The 17,028-nt window shown below is 30.5% G+C and overlaps 1 long non-coding RNA gene across 1 annotated transcript; it reads left to right on the top strand.

The window, feature by feature from the left end:
* Positions 1–5,329: 5,329 nt before the first annotated feature.
* On the top strand, positions 5,330–7,249 carry LOC134250384 (uncharacterized). Its single transcript, XR_009988500.1, has 3 exons — positions 5,330–5,663; positions 6,254–6,319; positions 6,842–7,249. It is a non-coding gene; the product is annotated as an uncharacterized LOC134250384 (long non-coding RNA).
* The last annotated feature ends 9,779 nt before the right edge of the window (positions 7,250–17,028 follow it).

The raw sequence follows: 17,028 nt of genomic DNA, 5'->3' as shown, positions 1-17,028 counted from the left end.
CCACGTCATTAAAGAATTGAAATTTGACTGCTTTTATGACATTTTTGTGCACAATGAATTTCGGTATTATTGTTTATAATTATGTCATAACAGCATAGATAAAAAACTTGAAACTTTTAATATGGCTATTTTGTTCTATTTCGCTTTATCATTTTTACATATGAAATGCATATGAGATAGAAAGAAATATAAAAGATTTCATTTGAAACTGTGAAGAAAACTTTTGATGTCACATGAGTGTAAGATGTCAAACATAATGCATTGTTTTCTGTATGAATGATTTACAGAAGGTTTATCTTTGAACACATGATAGAAATAATGTATATGTGTGAATTCGTGTCGTCTGTCTAGATTGTCTTATGTGTGGATGACTCATAATTTGATTTGTATTACATGTTTAAAATCTGCTGTAAAAGAAAAGTTGTTAATTCATTTTTTACTAGACTGGCGTATGAACATATCAAATTCATCTGAATGTTTAAATTACAGGATTTTTAGAAACAATTTTGGACGAGAAATGTATCTAAGTAAATTCCCGAAAAATTTAAGAATAAAATTATCAAAATTTGTAACTTGTAACCACCAAGAGCGTCCAATTGAAGTTGGTAGATGAAATACGGACAGATCTTTAAGTATTTTTGTATTATGTATAAGAAAAATACTTTATGTGATGAATTTCAGTTTGTAATGGAGTGTATATCAGTCCTGATTACATAGAAACTTTATGATAAGATGAATTGATATCATATGAAAATTTTAAGCTTGTATCTTGTAGATACATGTATGTAATTTTGTTATTTATCTTATAGATAATTGAATTGTCTTAGAGTAACAAAAACAAACAAGTAATCCTTTCTATAACACTAGATCTGGCCTAGATATGCCAGATATGTTTTTATTGAAAATTAATTTCTTATACAATTACTAGATCTATTTCGTTGGAGTACTTGTATAATACTTGCATTTTTGAATTTGATTTTAACCCGCTAGTTATTATATTTTAGTGCATTTCATTTCATTTTGTTTCAATTGCTGTATACTTATAGTTCAATAAATATGTAAAACCTAAAACCTATTATTGCGTCTTATTACAAAGAGGAAGATAAAAAAAAAAGAAATTGAAGGTACATCTCTGCTTTTGATTTTATTTGAGAAATTCAGTTAAAACTGTTTTTAATCTACAAACAAACATCTCATTAAACAGAAAAACACAAGAAAACTTGATGTAATCTAATTATTTTTACTGTTACAGTCTAACATACAAGCATACCCCATAACTTTAATTTACGTCTTTTGCTGTTTTAAGCAATATGTGTTCTCATGATAGAAATTATGATTGCGTCTTATTACAAACAGAAGATAGGAAAACAAATTTAAATCATATGAAGAACCCGGGGATCTATATATCTTGAAATGTATATCCCTCCCCTGATTTTTGTTTTATAAACTTGACTCAGTTTTTGAAAGAGCCATCTCTCTTAGCTTATTGGTGTGCTGCAAGCTGTATAAATACGGTTAAGCTATTTCTTAAGGAAACACCATATTATAGAATAAGATGTACTAATTGGCTTTAATATTAAATGCTAGCATACAATATGGAAATCGTATTACTTCCAGAACCAAAGGATTATGTTTCATGTTTACATTTGTAAAAAGTTACATTTGTAGATACCTCGCGAACACATTGTCAAACGTGTTGTGCCATTTGAAAAGTCATCTACAATGAACCCCTATTTATATTTTAGTTTCTTTGCATAAAAAATAATCATACCATGTTGAAGCAGATATAACTTTTGTTTCAGGGATTGTTTTAAACCAAAAAAAACTATTTAATTAGAAAACAGTTTTTCCTCCAAAGAACGCTACACATATCTGACATATAAGTCGCAAAAATCATTAATCGCCAGTATAATCTAAGAATAAATTGTTTAGATTTTTAAAATTACAAGAACGAAGACACGTTTTTTGTGAGATCAGTAAACTTCTCTTCCTTATCTTACTCTGGAAAGATATGATTAAATTGTTTATCACTGCACTCTAATTTCTGTATACAGTTGTAATTAAAAATCACAGCGTAGTTATTATTAGCATTTACGACCTCTAATATTATTCATTCTTAAACCTGAAAAACGCATGTTTGAACAGTCCAGTCCAATACGAAAATTTGTAATATTACTAGTTATCGTACTATAAAACTTATATTACAATTTTTCGTAATGTAGTTACGAATACGCGTAATATAGCATATTGTAAGAGACTATATTACGAGTTTTTGTAATCCAAGACAAATTCAAGCATTGCAAGAAATTGAGTGGTGGGTAGCAAATATGCCGTCAGAAATATATATCAAATTCCACGGCTACTGATAGCACGCGGTCGGTTTGGTTATTTACGCCTATCAGAAAGCATGGAAATTCAAGAAGAAAGTACCACCAGCGATTCAATTACACTAACACAGATAAATTTGCAATACTAGACTCCGACAAGATTGAACTCTTAAATAAGTATTTTACATCTATCACTTTTTTAGACGACAGTGACCATGAACTTCCAAATATGGAAATTAGATGTAATGATAAATTTCCAGAAATACAAATTCAAGAATATGAGATTACAGATATAATTTCAATAATTCCTGTCAATAAAGCAGTGGGTCAGTCACAAAATGTTAAAGTCCTGTAAAAATACTATATCAAAACCACTGTGTATTCTATTTAATAAATCATTATCACTAAAACCATTTCCTGAATGTTGGAAATTAGCATATTTTCTTCCACTATTTAAGAAGGATGAGCCCTCTATAACTTCAAATTATAGACCTGTCTCTTTGTTGAGTTGTGTTAGTAAAATATTTGAAAGAATTATTTTCAAACATGTGTACAATTACCTACATTCCAAAAATCTTTTTTATAAATATCAGTCAGGTTTTTTACCCGGGCACTGTACTGTATATCAGCTTCTAGAAATATACCATTCTATTGTGAAAAGTATTGATGAAGGTAAATTCTATTGTATGGTGTTCTGTGATTTATCCAAAGCATTTGATAGAGTATGGCATCAAGGCTTAATTTATAAACTTCAAATGTACGGAATTAATAGTAATGCACTAAAATGGTTTGAAAGTTATTTAAGAAATAGAACACAACAAGTCAAGTACAGAAATCTGCTCTCTTCCATTGGTTATGTAAAAGCTGGAGTCTCCCAGGGATTTGAACTTGGACCACTCATATTTTTGATATATGTAAATGATGTTGCTCAAAATATGATATCTGTTTGTAGATTATATGCTGATGATAATTCTTTATAACAATAATCAGATAATATTAATCATATTGAACAAAATCCTAATCATGATCTGAAAGTATTACATGAATGGTCGAAAAAATGGTTGTTGAAATTCAACCCACAGAAAACAAAAGCTGTATTTTTTCATTTGAAAGCTGTGCAATAATTTCCAAATCTAATTTTTGATAACTGTGAAATAGAATATGTCACACAGCATACACATCTTGGGATACTTCTGTCTTCAAATGTGGGGTGGTCTGATCATATTGATATCATTGTAAAGAAGGCTTACAAAAAACCTGGATTACTGAAAAAACTAAAATTTAGTGTGTCAAGGGATATTTTGTCCCAGATGTATATTTCTTTTATTAGACCACAATTGGAATATGCAGTTGAAGTTTGGTCGGGGTGTACAAAGGCAGACATTGAAAAGCTTGAGAAAGTTCAATTATTTGCTGCTATAATTGTAACAGGTCTTACACTTATTGCTTCTAAAAATTCACTTTATTTGGAAACTGGATGGGAACCTTTGGAAAATAGAAGAAATCGAACAAATCTAGTAACAATGTACAAAATACACAACAATTTAGTACCTACTTATATTCAAAATATAGTACCTGTTATAAGAGGCAACATTTCACAATACTCTACTAATAATTCCTCCAATTATTCCTTGCCAAAATGCAGATTAGAATTATTCAATAAATTCTTTATTCCAGATAGTGTCAGAAAGTGGAATGCAATTAAAATCAACATAAGGGTGGCACTTCTCTGAAAAGTTTTAAAAAATGTTTGTCAAGCAATATTGTAAAACCTCAAAAGTATTTTTCTTTTGGAAAGAGATTTTGGAATGTTATTCACACAAGGTTAAGACATAATTGTATTTTAAATTCTTACCTATTTTGCTGTAATTTGATAGACAGTCCCAATTGCTCATGTGGAAAAATAGAGGATTCTTATCAATTTTTTTTGTTTGTAGAAAATATGCAACAGCAAGATATTCTCTAATGAATAATTTATTATCATTCAACAATTTGTATATTATACAGAGGCAATTTAGCCACATATGATCCACATATGCATTGCCTTTCATATGAAGATCATATGTGGATCATATGAGAATCATATGCATATACAATCATATGAGAATCATATGTTGCCAATCATATGGGAATCATATGATCAAACATATGTTAATCATATGAAGTAATATACATATGATTCTCATATGAAAGGTCTTACATATGAGAATCATATGTATATTTTGGCAGAGGTCATATGAGAATCATATGAAACTGATCATATGAGAATCATATGAAACCATATTCACTAATTTGCTCTTGTTATACTCAGGTTAAAATTATATGAATACTTGACAGTGATCATATGAGAATGATATGAAACAGTGATCATATAAGAATCATATGAAGCAGTGATCATATGAGAATCATATGAAACAGTATTCACTAATTTGCCCTTGGTATACTCAAGTTAATTTGCAATTTCAATAATATATCTCAATAGTAATTTAAATGTACATCAATTCCAAAAGAATTTGTTAGCAATAACAATGTTAAGTTCTACTCTGTTTAACACCCCCCTTCCCTTATTTTAAAAAAAAAACTTTCACAATTTCCTTTTTCAGTAATAGTGCATATCCCAGACAAAATTGATAAAGAATAAATTAATTTGCTTTTTATTTCAAATCTTTTGGGTTTGGGTTTATTACTTGAGTAAAATAAAAAAAAAATCCGTATTTTTCCCAGACCGGTTTTGACTTCTATCGGATGAAAGTGTACGTCATGTTTAACGTCACTGCTGCAGCAGAAGTGCTGGTGTTGGAAAAAGTAAGTAATCTCCTAAAAATTTTTAAAAGAGATTTAATTAATATTGTTTTAATATCGTTTCATTACGGCTACAGGTTCGTATGAACTCATCTCTGCAATACTCTCAACACTTCTAATTGTTAAATTAATGCATTTCGTAAACCTACATAACGTTCGTGATCTGTAAGTAATACTTTTGCATAAATTTGTTTCTAAATGGATGTAAACATTACAATTTACATGTTAGGCTAAAGGCATTACTTTGTTTTCTTTTTGTTTTGACTTTTGTTACGTACTGATTTGAAAGTGAAAGTAGAAACCTTGTATAGCAGTTTGGCGTTTTTGTATGTTGAGATCGTTTATATCAAGTCAATTCTTTCGTCAACTTAATGACAAATGTTTGTTTGTATGGCCTATAGATGCATTCAACAACTTGAGTTCAGTGTCACCGTGCTGCTTTTTTATTAAGTCTGAGAAGCCCAAAGCTGATAAGACCGGCGATTGATCCAAAAGCTGATTGTGACAGAAGATTGCATCATCACAATATTAAAGGTAAAAAGAAATACTTGCAATAAGAAACCAAAGTGAATATCTGTAATGACTCCTTAATGACAAAATATTTCTTGATAATTTCTTTTTGTTCCTTTGTAATTCTACATTGTTTGCATGGCTTCATCAAAAATAATTAAATTCAACTCAATAATATACAAGTTGTATTCTACATTATGAAACAATTTTAATCCAATGCACTTTTAAAATATGGTAAGTGTGAATAGAATATGCTGGCTTTAAAAGCTATGAAACTATACAATAACTTCAGGGGGTAAATTGATTTTTTGAATTTCAGCAAAAATTAATAATAACAGTGGCAACTTTCAAGGTACACACATATGCATGTGTTTCTGTTGAAAGTACATCAGATAGCTAAAGTAATTAATCCATTGAATATTTACATCTATGTATTCAATTGACTGACATTTATTAAAAAAAAATTCCAATACTAATAGAGAAGCTAGTTTCAGGTAAATTGTAAGATATTTAAGACTTTTGAGAACTATGAGCTTGTATACTCTTCTCTTTTTAGTAGTTTAAGTTTTAATTATGCTTAGAAAATATCTACTGTGTTAATATTGGTTTTACAGGTTCAATATACAGTCAGCCTCTCACAAGAAAAATTCCAAAGATCCTAGACTTGTTTCAAAGTTAAGGTAACTACACACTGTTTAACAGACTTTGTTATATTCTTCCCAACAAAACTTGGGATAACCTGGAATCACAAAGTCTGTTTTTCTGCATATCTACTTGTCTGTAATTTTCTGTCCAAAAGTTATATATTTGTGTCAGAATCTTCTTAATTTTTGGCAATAATACTATTTGCACATTCCAAATTCAATTGACAAAAAAATTTGCTTTTTTTTATTTTAATATAAAGCATATCTTCCAATAGTGTAATTGTCTTGCAAAATTCAATTCAATTGTCATAATAAAAAAAAATGCTTTTTATGATTTTATTATGAAGCTATATTCAAACAGTGTCTTGCAAATAACCTCATAGGATTTCACAAAACACCTAGTATAACATATATAACATTAGTTTTATCTTGTATTATATCTGTGTCGGTGAATTAGGAATACATTTGTTTGCTGGTGATAAGTTACTTTAATATAACTTGTAGAATTGATTTTGTAATTTAAGAATTATTTTATTATTATTTTTGAAATTTTTGTAGAGACCATTCAATGCCACAAAGAAATTGTTCAGGAAGGGGAGAACTGGTGGATTTGCATTTTTGGTACAGTTCAAAGAGATTTTCAAAATGGTCAGATCAGAGGGAGGACAACTGAAAATATTGAAAAGATACAGAAGGAAATAGAACCTGGAAATATGTGGAATAATTATGAAATGTCGAGGATGTACACAATCTTGTCTGAATTAGACCTGTAAAGATTTCCCATTCTTATCTGTATGCTAGAATATCAAATAACTTGATTTTTCATAAATTTACAATAGAGAATACATGACAAATGTTATTGCTGATATTTCAATTTTGCTGTGGACACTTTCCTGTCATTTGCTATTTTTATACAGGTACATGACCTAATTATTTTATTCATTTGTAAATGTATACATGTTTAACTACTTAATCATTTTGCTGAAATCTTATAATTTGAATGTACTCATTTTAGAATATGATAAATACATGTATCGACAAATGCTACTGACTTGTTTGTATATTTTCTTGTTTAGAATGTACACTGTGAAAAATAAGTTATTTCTCTTGATGAAAATAATTTTATGATTAATTTATCAAAAAAGTTGTGTAAGCATTATAAGATATTTTAAAATATTTAACCAATGAAGGAAGATCATTGTAATGTAATGAATTTTCATCTAAAGCAGAAATATCTGATTTTTAAATGTGTACAATAATGAGAAAAAATATTGAAAGAATATACACATAACTATTTCATATGATTTACATATGATGCCCCTTTCATATGATTCTCATATGTAAATGGCTTGAAACACACTTAAGTGTTTCATATGATTTACATATGGTGCCCTTTTCATATGATTCTCATATGTAAATGGCTTGAAACACACTTAAATCATTCATATGCAAATCATATGTAGTTATTTTCATATGATTCACATATGTGGATCATATGTGAATCATATGATTTGCTTCAAATGATTCACATATGATGCCCTTTTTCTATGATTCTCATATGAAACCAATGATATGAGAATCATATGATACTCATATGAGAATCATATGTGGCTAAGTTGCCTGTGTAGATGTCCATTTGATGTTATGGGGTGTTGATATATTATCTGATCAACAAAATTTAGAAATTTTTATTAAAGTTATTCATACCTTTTTAAAAGATTGTGGTCGATTCTCTGAAAAATCTTTAAAAAATTTTTCTTTGTACGTGTATATATGGAATTGTGTTCTGGTATCGAGAGTTTACTGTCTTTGACACTACTAATTGTTACTGAAAATAATTGCTCTTTATTTTGGCAATATTATAAAATTTTGTATAAGGAGAAGACTATCAAAGTTGTTACAGAGCTTGTGTCTTATCCTTTTGGCTTTAATTGTCAATAAAATATGTTCAATTCAAATATCTTTAAAACACCCAATTAGAAAAATTCAATTATCAGAAATCTACCAACCCTTTTATCTGTAAGCAACCGAAGATTCTGTCTTTTTCTTTTCAGTACACATGTATCAGTCAGATTTGTTTCTTTATATTTATGTACAATCCGGTTCCTCATTTTTGTTTTCATTGATATATAGAAACCAAAAGAAACAGCAGTACCTCTGCTAATAGACGGCTTAATTTTACAGTAGGACAATATAGGAATAGGAAGCTCCTTTCTGATATAAATATTTCAATAGCCGATTGATTTAAAGACAGAAATGATAACTACATAGCGCAAACAGTAAAACACAGTTATAAGGAAAACTTAAAGCTTGCGTAAAAAATCGGTTAGAAAGAAACTACTAAGAATCTTGATGAATTTGCTATTTTTCTGATACTGATATATGGAAAATTGCAAAATATGCGACATCATTTTACTCCGTTTTTCTGTATAAGAAGTATTGTTTTTTCATCTTATTTCATTTGAAATTGACAATAAATTCTACCCTCGTCAAAAAGGTATATTAATGATTAATCTGTATTATTTGCTTTAAAAGCCAATCACTTTTGCTGGCATAATGGTGTATGTTCTAGTCTGTTTTCTACGTTATTACCGATTTTAATTTACATGGATAGAGGGTTTTGGTATAAATAATTTCATCATTACTTATACTTAGGATCACTCAAGGAAAATATTCAATCCAAATAATCTACGTTATATACACGGGTTATGTACTCTGTGTACACGTCATGCATGCACATTTAGTTATATAAAGTTGTAAACTAATTTATACACATCAGTTATTATTCAACAATGTGCTAAAATTCATCAAAAAACCTTCTGATTAAACGTCAACTCGCGAATTATTCATCCCGTGATCTTTAGTCTAAAGGTGCGGTCACACGATACGATTTTTCATCCGATTTTCATCCGACTTGCTCAGGTAAGTCGAATGGAGTCGATTGATCGGGTGGTCACACAATCCGATTTTACGTTCGATTTACAAAAGATTTTCAGCAAGAAATGAACAGGTACTTGTTATAACTTTTTAGATAGAAGTACATATATTTCTGTACAAAGACGTCTCTGTTCTGTCGGAATAAAAAGAATGGGAAGAAAAATTTCATCAATTTATTATTACGTCATTTTACCCCATTATGACGTTGATGTTGACGTAGTGTACACGGTACACATGTCAATGACTGATCACTCAAAAGTAGATGATCAATCGAAGTTTATTACTTTCTACTTCGGCAAAAAAAAAAATAAAAAATAAAAAAAAATCTGCAAAATATTTTGGTCTACCAACAAAGGTGAAATTACGGCGCCGCTGGAGGGCCAGGTAAAAAATATATTTCTAATTTGTCCGATCGAATTCCTAATTTGTCCGAACAAATAAATGCATTTTTTTTACCTGGCCCTCCAGCGGCTCCGTATGAAATAATATGCATCACAAAAGTTAACTTTTTATGAAAGGCTAGCCGTTGATGAAAAAAGAATAAATGAATAGGCGAGAAACAGTTTATAAAACGCTCTTCAAGAGTTGATAAAAGCGGAACAAAATTGATATTGTGTAGTTACTTAAAGGATAGACTGTTTTCTTTATTATATATTAAAAATAACAATTCATTTTCAAAGTATAAATTCTACTGAGAGTATTTAAATTAACTGATTACTGAAATCTTTAAGGACATTACTGCTGATTATTGCAGAAAAAACGTGTTAGAGAAATAGGAGTTTCCCTCCCAAATCATTGACATCAGAAGCAAATTGAAAGGGGTCGGGCTAAGTGCAAGAGTACCATTTTTTTTTACGAACACTAGGCCTACATGTTCCTCTTACGTAAAATGCAACTTGAGTCTTGAAGGAGGGGGGGGGGGGCTAAACCTACACCCCTAAGTATAAATGTTTAATGCCTATATTATGTCTATCTTTCTTTTAAAAAAAGTGGGGGAGGGGAGGGGGGCTAATCCCTCCAGGTTCTGACGCCTATACAAATAATACGATCACGTAGTTAAATATACATGTAAAACGTTGTATTCGCATGTATTTTAATTAAAGCGTTCGCCCTCAAGAGATTAGTAACTTTTTAAAGATTTATATAAAAATAATTCGTTTATTTATTTTCAACTTGTAACGTACAGAATGAAGTTGTCTACTTTATAATTGCTATATGTTTTGTAGATACCGGTAGTAATTAACAGCGATATAAGATATTACGTGAAAAATCTTAATTTTAATCAGTTACATGTACAGTGTATCCTAATTTTAAAATAACCCATTTTTGATAATATTCACAAATTGAATGAAGTGTAATCTATTAAATTCAGCTCTTAAATAACCGAAAAAATATAAAAAAAACATTTGTGATATATCAGATAAATCATAAATGCGTAATAAAGACACGAATTTCCGTGCTTGCAAACTTTGGTTGTAGAATACATATTTTTTTTTTTTGTATGCATATTCTAGTAATTTTTTCTTATCCACAGAATGTTTTGGGGTTTAGGAGTTTTCTTTTTATTTCATAACACAGGTGTATTTATATATAAAAAGTTTTTTAAAAACTGTTATTATTTTACATGTTTTTTTTTATTTCGTGTCGCGGGAAATGCCATTGTGACGTCACGATTTTCTTCAGAAAGTCGATTGAAAATCTGACGGCCATCCGATTTCCAAACGACTTTCAGACTTTGCTTTCGACTTTCGACTTGGGTGTTCACACGGTAAGATTTTAGTCGAAAGCAAATCGGAAGGAAAAATCGGAAGGAAAAATCGGATGGAAAATCTGATGAAAAAGTCGCATCGTGTGACCTCACCTTAAGAGCCATTTAAAAATATAAAGCACTGTAAAACACTTAATTTTTGCGATAACTTATTTTTTCGCCTAATTTTGTGCGACGGTGTTCTGGCAAAAATTTCATTATCGCATGCATTAGCTTTTAATAATTTTATAACGAGTAATCATTACCATTCGTGAACAATTTGTTCGTGCTTATAAGGAGCCAATGAATCTTTTCGCGTAGATAATATATCGCAAATATTAGTGATACATAGTAGTTACATGATATAAGGAATATACAGCATAATCGGCACTAAACGCCATTGATCAGTGATGGGATTTGATTGGAACTTTTATCAAGGCCAGTATCACAAGCTCTAAAAATTCTGTCATTTTGACTGGAAGTTTTAAAAATTTTGATGTACAATCTTATATTTCTGACCTGCAAAAAATTGAAACACCCCCAGTAGCAAATGATGCCTCAGATGTTAATGCAAATTATCAAAATTTTGAAAAAGCATTTGTAAAAGTTGCAGATAAACACGCACCCTGGAAAAAAAAGGCGTAAACATAGAAATAGTGTACCATACATGAATTGTGAATTAAGGAGGGCTATCTATAAAAAGCAAATGCTGAAAAACAAGTTTGATAAGTGTAAGACAGATGAGAAATGGGAAGAATATAGGAGAAAAGAAACTTGCAACACTTTTAATGAATTTTATGCTAATGTGGCTAGTGAAATAGGGAAAGATGTAGTTTTTAATGAAAAAGATCATTGTAGTTTGAATGCCATTAGGGAAAATGTTGCTTTTACCGAGACATATGATTTTAAGCAAACAAATGAAGAAGTGACCAAGCTGATAAACAAACTCAATGTTAAGAAATCTACTGGTGTAGATACAATATCAGCTAAACTTCTGAAATGTGGAGCACCTGTTTTGAGTAAACATATTTCTATTCTTGTTAACCAATCCATACAAAAGGATATTTTTCCTGATAGACTGAAACAAGCTCAGGTCATTCCCCTATACAAAAAAGAAGACCCTTTGTTAAAGAGTAATTATAGACCTGTTAGTATTTTACCAACTGTGTCAAAGGTTTTTGAAAAGGTTTTATGTGCACAACTTTCTGACTATTTTGATGGTATTTTTAACAATGCACTTTGTGCTTTCAGAAAAGGTCATGGATGCCAAACTACACTACTGCGACTCCTTGAATACTGGAAAATGGCTTTAGATCAAAACTTACATGTTGCTGCTATTCTGATGGACCTCTCTAAGGCTTTTGATTGTTTACCTCATGACATACTATTAAGTAAACTTTCTGCATATGGTTTATCTCCAAATTCTGTTTCTATTCTAGAAAGCTACTTGTCTGAGCGCTTTCAGCAAGTGAAACTTCAGGGAGTTGTCAGTAGCTGGGTTGGTATCAAAAAGGGAGTACCACAAGGTTCCATCCTTGGACCACTACTCTTCAATGTTTTTATAAATGACATCTTTTATTTCATTAAGAATGGGTCTTTATATAATTATGCCGATGATAATACATTAGCATACTGGCATAAGGATTTCGACACTCTGATAAATACTTTGCAAGATGAGATTTTTGTATTATTGAAATGGTTTAAAGAAAACTGTATGCAAGCCAACCCAACTAAGTTTCAGGCAATATGCTTTGGGTAAGAAAACTTTTGGTAAGAAACCTGTATTTAAAGTTGATGGTGCAGAGATTTTGTGTAATGAGACTGTCAAATTGTTGGGAATTGATATTTATTTTATGCTCAAATTTGATGTCCATATTAGTAACATCTGCAAAAAAGCTGCTCAACAATTGAACGTTTTAAAGCGTATTGGCTCAGTATTAACTCGGGCAAATAAAATTACTATATTTTATAGCTTTATTTTGTCAAATTTTAATTTTTGTCCTCTTGTATGGCACTTCTGTTCAAAGAAAAATACCAGGAAAATTGAAAAAGTTCAAGAAAGAGCTTCACGTTTTATTTATGATTATTTGGAAAGTAGTTATGAGTCATTACTACATAAGGCAAAATTACTATCATTAGAGATTAGAAGAATGCGTAGCATGGCTCTGGAATGTTTTAAGATTTTACATGATCTTTCTCCAAGATGTTTGTAGGACTTAGTGAGTTTTAAGAACGTGACATACAATTTCAGATATTCAAATATTTTAGAAATACTCAAAGTGAGAACTACATCATATGGCAAAATGTCTTTTAGATATGCAGCACCAGTTTTATGGAATTCCTTACCTGAACATTTTAAATGTCAAACCAATTTTTTACAGTTTAAATCACTGATAGTCTCTTGGAGCGGTAAGGACTGTGAGTGTACTGCCTGCTCCACTAGGTAAGTTGTGTCCTTTTGTTTGTATGTCTGTGCTTGTGTGTAAATCTATTTTGTTCATTTTTTTTATGTCTTTGTCTATGTACTACTTGTGTTTTTGTAAAGATGTGACTTATATATGTATCTCTATCTGTTACTTTCTCTATGTATCTGTGCTGTATTTCATGTATCTGTACATTATGTGTTTTATTTATATCTTTAACTGATGTCCTTTAAATTAGACTGTGTGCTGTATTGTTGCAAGTAATTCTATGTTTATATAATGCTGCATGTTTTCATTGTTTTACTGTTATGTTTTACTGTTATGTATATGTTAAACATGTCAGTCAAAAGCTCATTATAGCTTGTATTACTTTTTAACTACCATACTGACTTTAATTAAAGCTTATCTTATCTAATCTTATCTTATGGGTTTTATTTTCTAAGGAAAAGATATTGCTACCCGGTTTATACGGTCTCTCCAGAAGAACCGATCTCCACGTCCCTTAGCAGACATTTGATTCTTTTAACACAAGAATCAGTTACCTAGTCCGAAACTCAAACCATTTTAAAAGCAAGCAATTATAGCTAAAAAACTACGAGGTGTGATCGATCTTAAAAATAAAATTGTATACTCTTAAGACAAAATAAATATGATAAAAGATACCAAAAAACATGAAGAAACAAATACGAATGATGTCTAAACATTTTCTGCATAAGTATTAAAGACATTCATATCGTTTTCAATACCTTTAAGGGATTGGGAATATTTTAAGCACTGTAAACAAAACGTAGTTAAATTGCTTGCTCGAGCTTGGAATGGCGACGCTTTCAAATATCATTGTGTTCGACATAGCAAACAATTGAGTGAAATATGAAACATCAGGCAAGATAAAATCTGAATACACAACCAAGATCAACGAAAATGTTTTTTTAAATGATCAGATCACTATATCAAAAACTTAGGCCAATAAAGAAAAAAACCCCAGAAATGCTACAATTACTTTAAACACATAAGTCTGTTGTACATAAACTGTTAGATATACAAGCATATCTCATATGTATATATTTGCCAAATTTGGAAAATTTCCGAAATGTTTACAAATTATTACTTATGCACACCGTGATTATATCTGCACCTTTTTTTAATATAGTAAACCTATCATAAGTAAAGTTTATTTTACTGAGTCATAACTATCATAGTAATCCAAAATTCAGAAGACGTTTTTAATATTACAATCTATACCGATTTAAAGTAAAATACGCTAAGCTTTCAGCCCCGGAATTTTATAACGTTCAGACTGTCCTCCAGAGAAACATCTTTGGTTTAATAAACCCGTTTTTAGTTTACCTATCTTTCATAAAACCTATTGTTATTCGACATCGTCTATCGTCGTCCGTCGCGCGTGAAATTTTCAATTTTTGTACTTGAACTCACTTACAAATTCTAGTCAATTTAGAATATAGCATTAGTCGGTGAAGGAGTACCAAAATATCATCCTTTTCATCTCTGAAACGAGCTGTGGGCTACACAAATCAAATATCGATATATTAAAAGATCCAATTATATACCTCTCGACATCAAGCAGTCAAAGTGATTCAGATTGTACTGAGCATAAACCCTCTACCATTTCACTGCCTATTTTTATTTCTTAGTTTGATACATTTTCTTTCCAACATAAAGCTATTTTCACTAAATGAAAAGAATGGGAGCGAAAATTTAAGAGTAACTTATCTTGATCCAGAACATTGCTCTTAATCATGTTAATATATAAAGGTTTTTCCTATTAAGTCCTCTTGTTTACAAATGTCTTATATCTCCGGGACGTTCAGTATCAGTGTAAATGTGCTACAAATGAATAAAAATTGATGACGCTTTGTAAAAAAAGAATAACGTAAAGGAATAGCGTACAAAAATAATCCTGAAATAAATATTAAAGTTACAATTAACACATGTTCGAGTGTTGATGTTTATTGTGTATCCAATCCCCGATTGGTCGTAGAATACGTTTCTCGGGCGTATCGAATTTTACATGGGTACAGGTTTATGGACATTGGCAACGTTTCTGGTTTTGGTTTACGATTTTTAAAAAAATTTTGAACAGGTTTATTGGTACCAAACATATTCAATTCATGTCCTTTTTATCCATCAAACCAGCCTTCTTTTATAAATTTTGTCAAATCAATGTGTTTTTTTTTTTACAAGTTTCAATGCATTTCCTATGTAAAATGTTGATAAAATGGCCCTATATTATTTTCCACAATACGTTTTCTCCAAAACCCATTTATTTCATAAGGTTTTTACATAAACTGCATTGTTGAAACCTTATTTCCGATGACATGCCTATACTTTGGCTGAAAATGAAAATATTGAAACAAAACAAATTTGCGTAACTTCCCTTCACATTTAATCAATATTCATTATGATCAAGAGGTTGTTTGTTTCTATATTCTATATAATGGAATATATCCCGTATGGAATTCTCTAAGCGCTGAAAACAAATGAAGCAAATGTTACAGACTGAGAATTCCGCTACGAGTATATTGTAATGATTTGTGGTAACAATAAACGTTTAGAAGACCAAGAAAACGGGTTAAATGGAATAACCTGTCACCCCTGTCTGGGTCAAAATATACTCGCCCAAAAGGGGTAGATATAAGACCGCGCTGAGAGTTTCAAGACAGTCAGTCGAATGCTGTACACAGAAGCTGTCAAACAAGCGGGAAGAAAAAGAAGAAAAGAAGAGAAAAGGTGAAATTAAAGAAATAAGCAGTATACATTGCACCAGTGGTAAGAAACTCGGGGAATTGAAGGCGAGATACTAGGGGCTGTAGATCTGCATAAGAACGAAATTCCTAGTATCCGCCATCAATTGGAACCTGGGGCAAGTTCCACGGTGCTTTGTATTAAATAAAGTTACCAGGTTATCATAATTTACTCACGCTCATGTATATAAATTGTAATTGTTTGTATAAAGGATAATATAGTAACCAACATAGGTTGAAGGAAAATTGTTGCATTGTAAATATTTAAATCATTAGATCAAATACTCAGATAGAGTAACTCAGTTAGAGTAAGAGGAAAATTTCATCCCCTATAAGAACCCAAACGCAGGGGTACACGTTACAATATTAACCCGCGTAAAATCCGCCTTTCGGAAAGCTTTCTTTTATTGTTTGTTAATGTATATAATAAAAAAATTATATGATACATTGAGATAAATTTACATATTGAATTATATATATAATTATAATATAGAAAGAAAAAACTAAAATAAAAAGTGTACTGAAGTTAATCTAAACCGGAACCTCTCAACAGCCTCGTTAGCTCAGACAAATGAGCATCGGGCAGATATGGTAAGCGTACCGGGTTCGATTCTTATCATGGGTGATCTACCGTATATACTCGCCTATAAGTTGGTATTTTGGGAGTTAAATATTGGTTTAAAACTCTATGTCCGACTTATAGGCGAGTCATAAAGAGATTGGTATTTTTCTGGAGTCTAAAAGGCAGTATCTTATTTGCATTTCAGACATTGTATGGAAATATAAGATAATTTATGTATTCTTAGATCATATATATAAAGTACAAGCATATATACATATTTCAATGATTTTATTTGCATTTTAAGTGGCATTGCC

This window comes from Saccostrea cucullata, unplaced genomic scaffold (genome assembly GCF_032062105.1).
Source record: "Saccostrea cucullata isolate Sc308-1 unplaced genomic scaffold, CSIRO_AGI_Scuc_v1 ctg1324, whole genome shotgun sequence".
In the NCBI taxonomy this organism is placed as follows: Eukaryota; Metazoa; Mollusca; class Bivalvia; order Ostreida; family Ostreidae; genus Saccostrea; species Saccostrea cuccullata.
The sequence above is the reverse complement of the archived record's forward strand: the minus strand, read 5'-3'. Positions and strand labels throughout refer to the sequence as shown.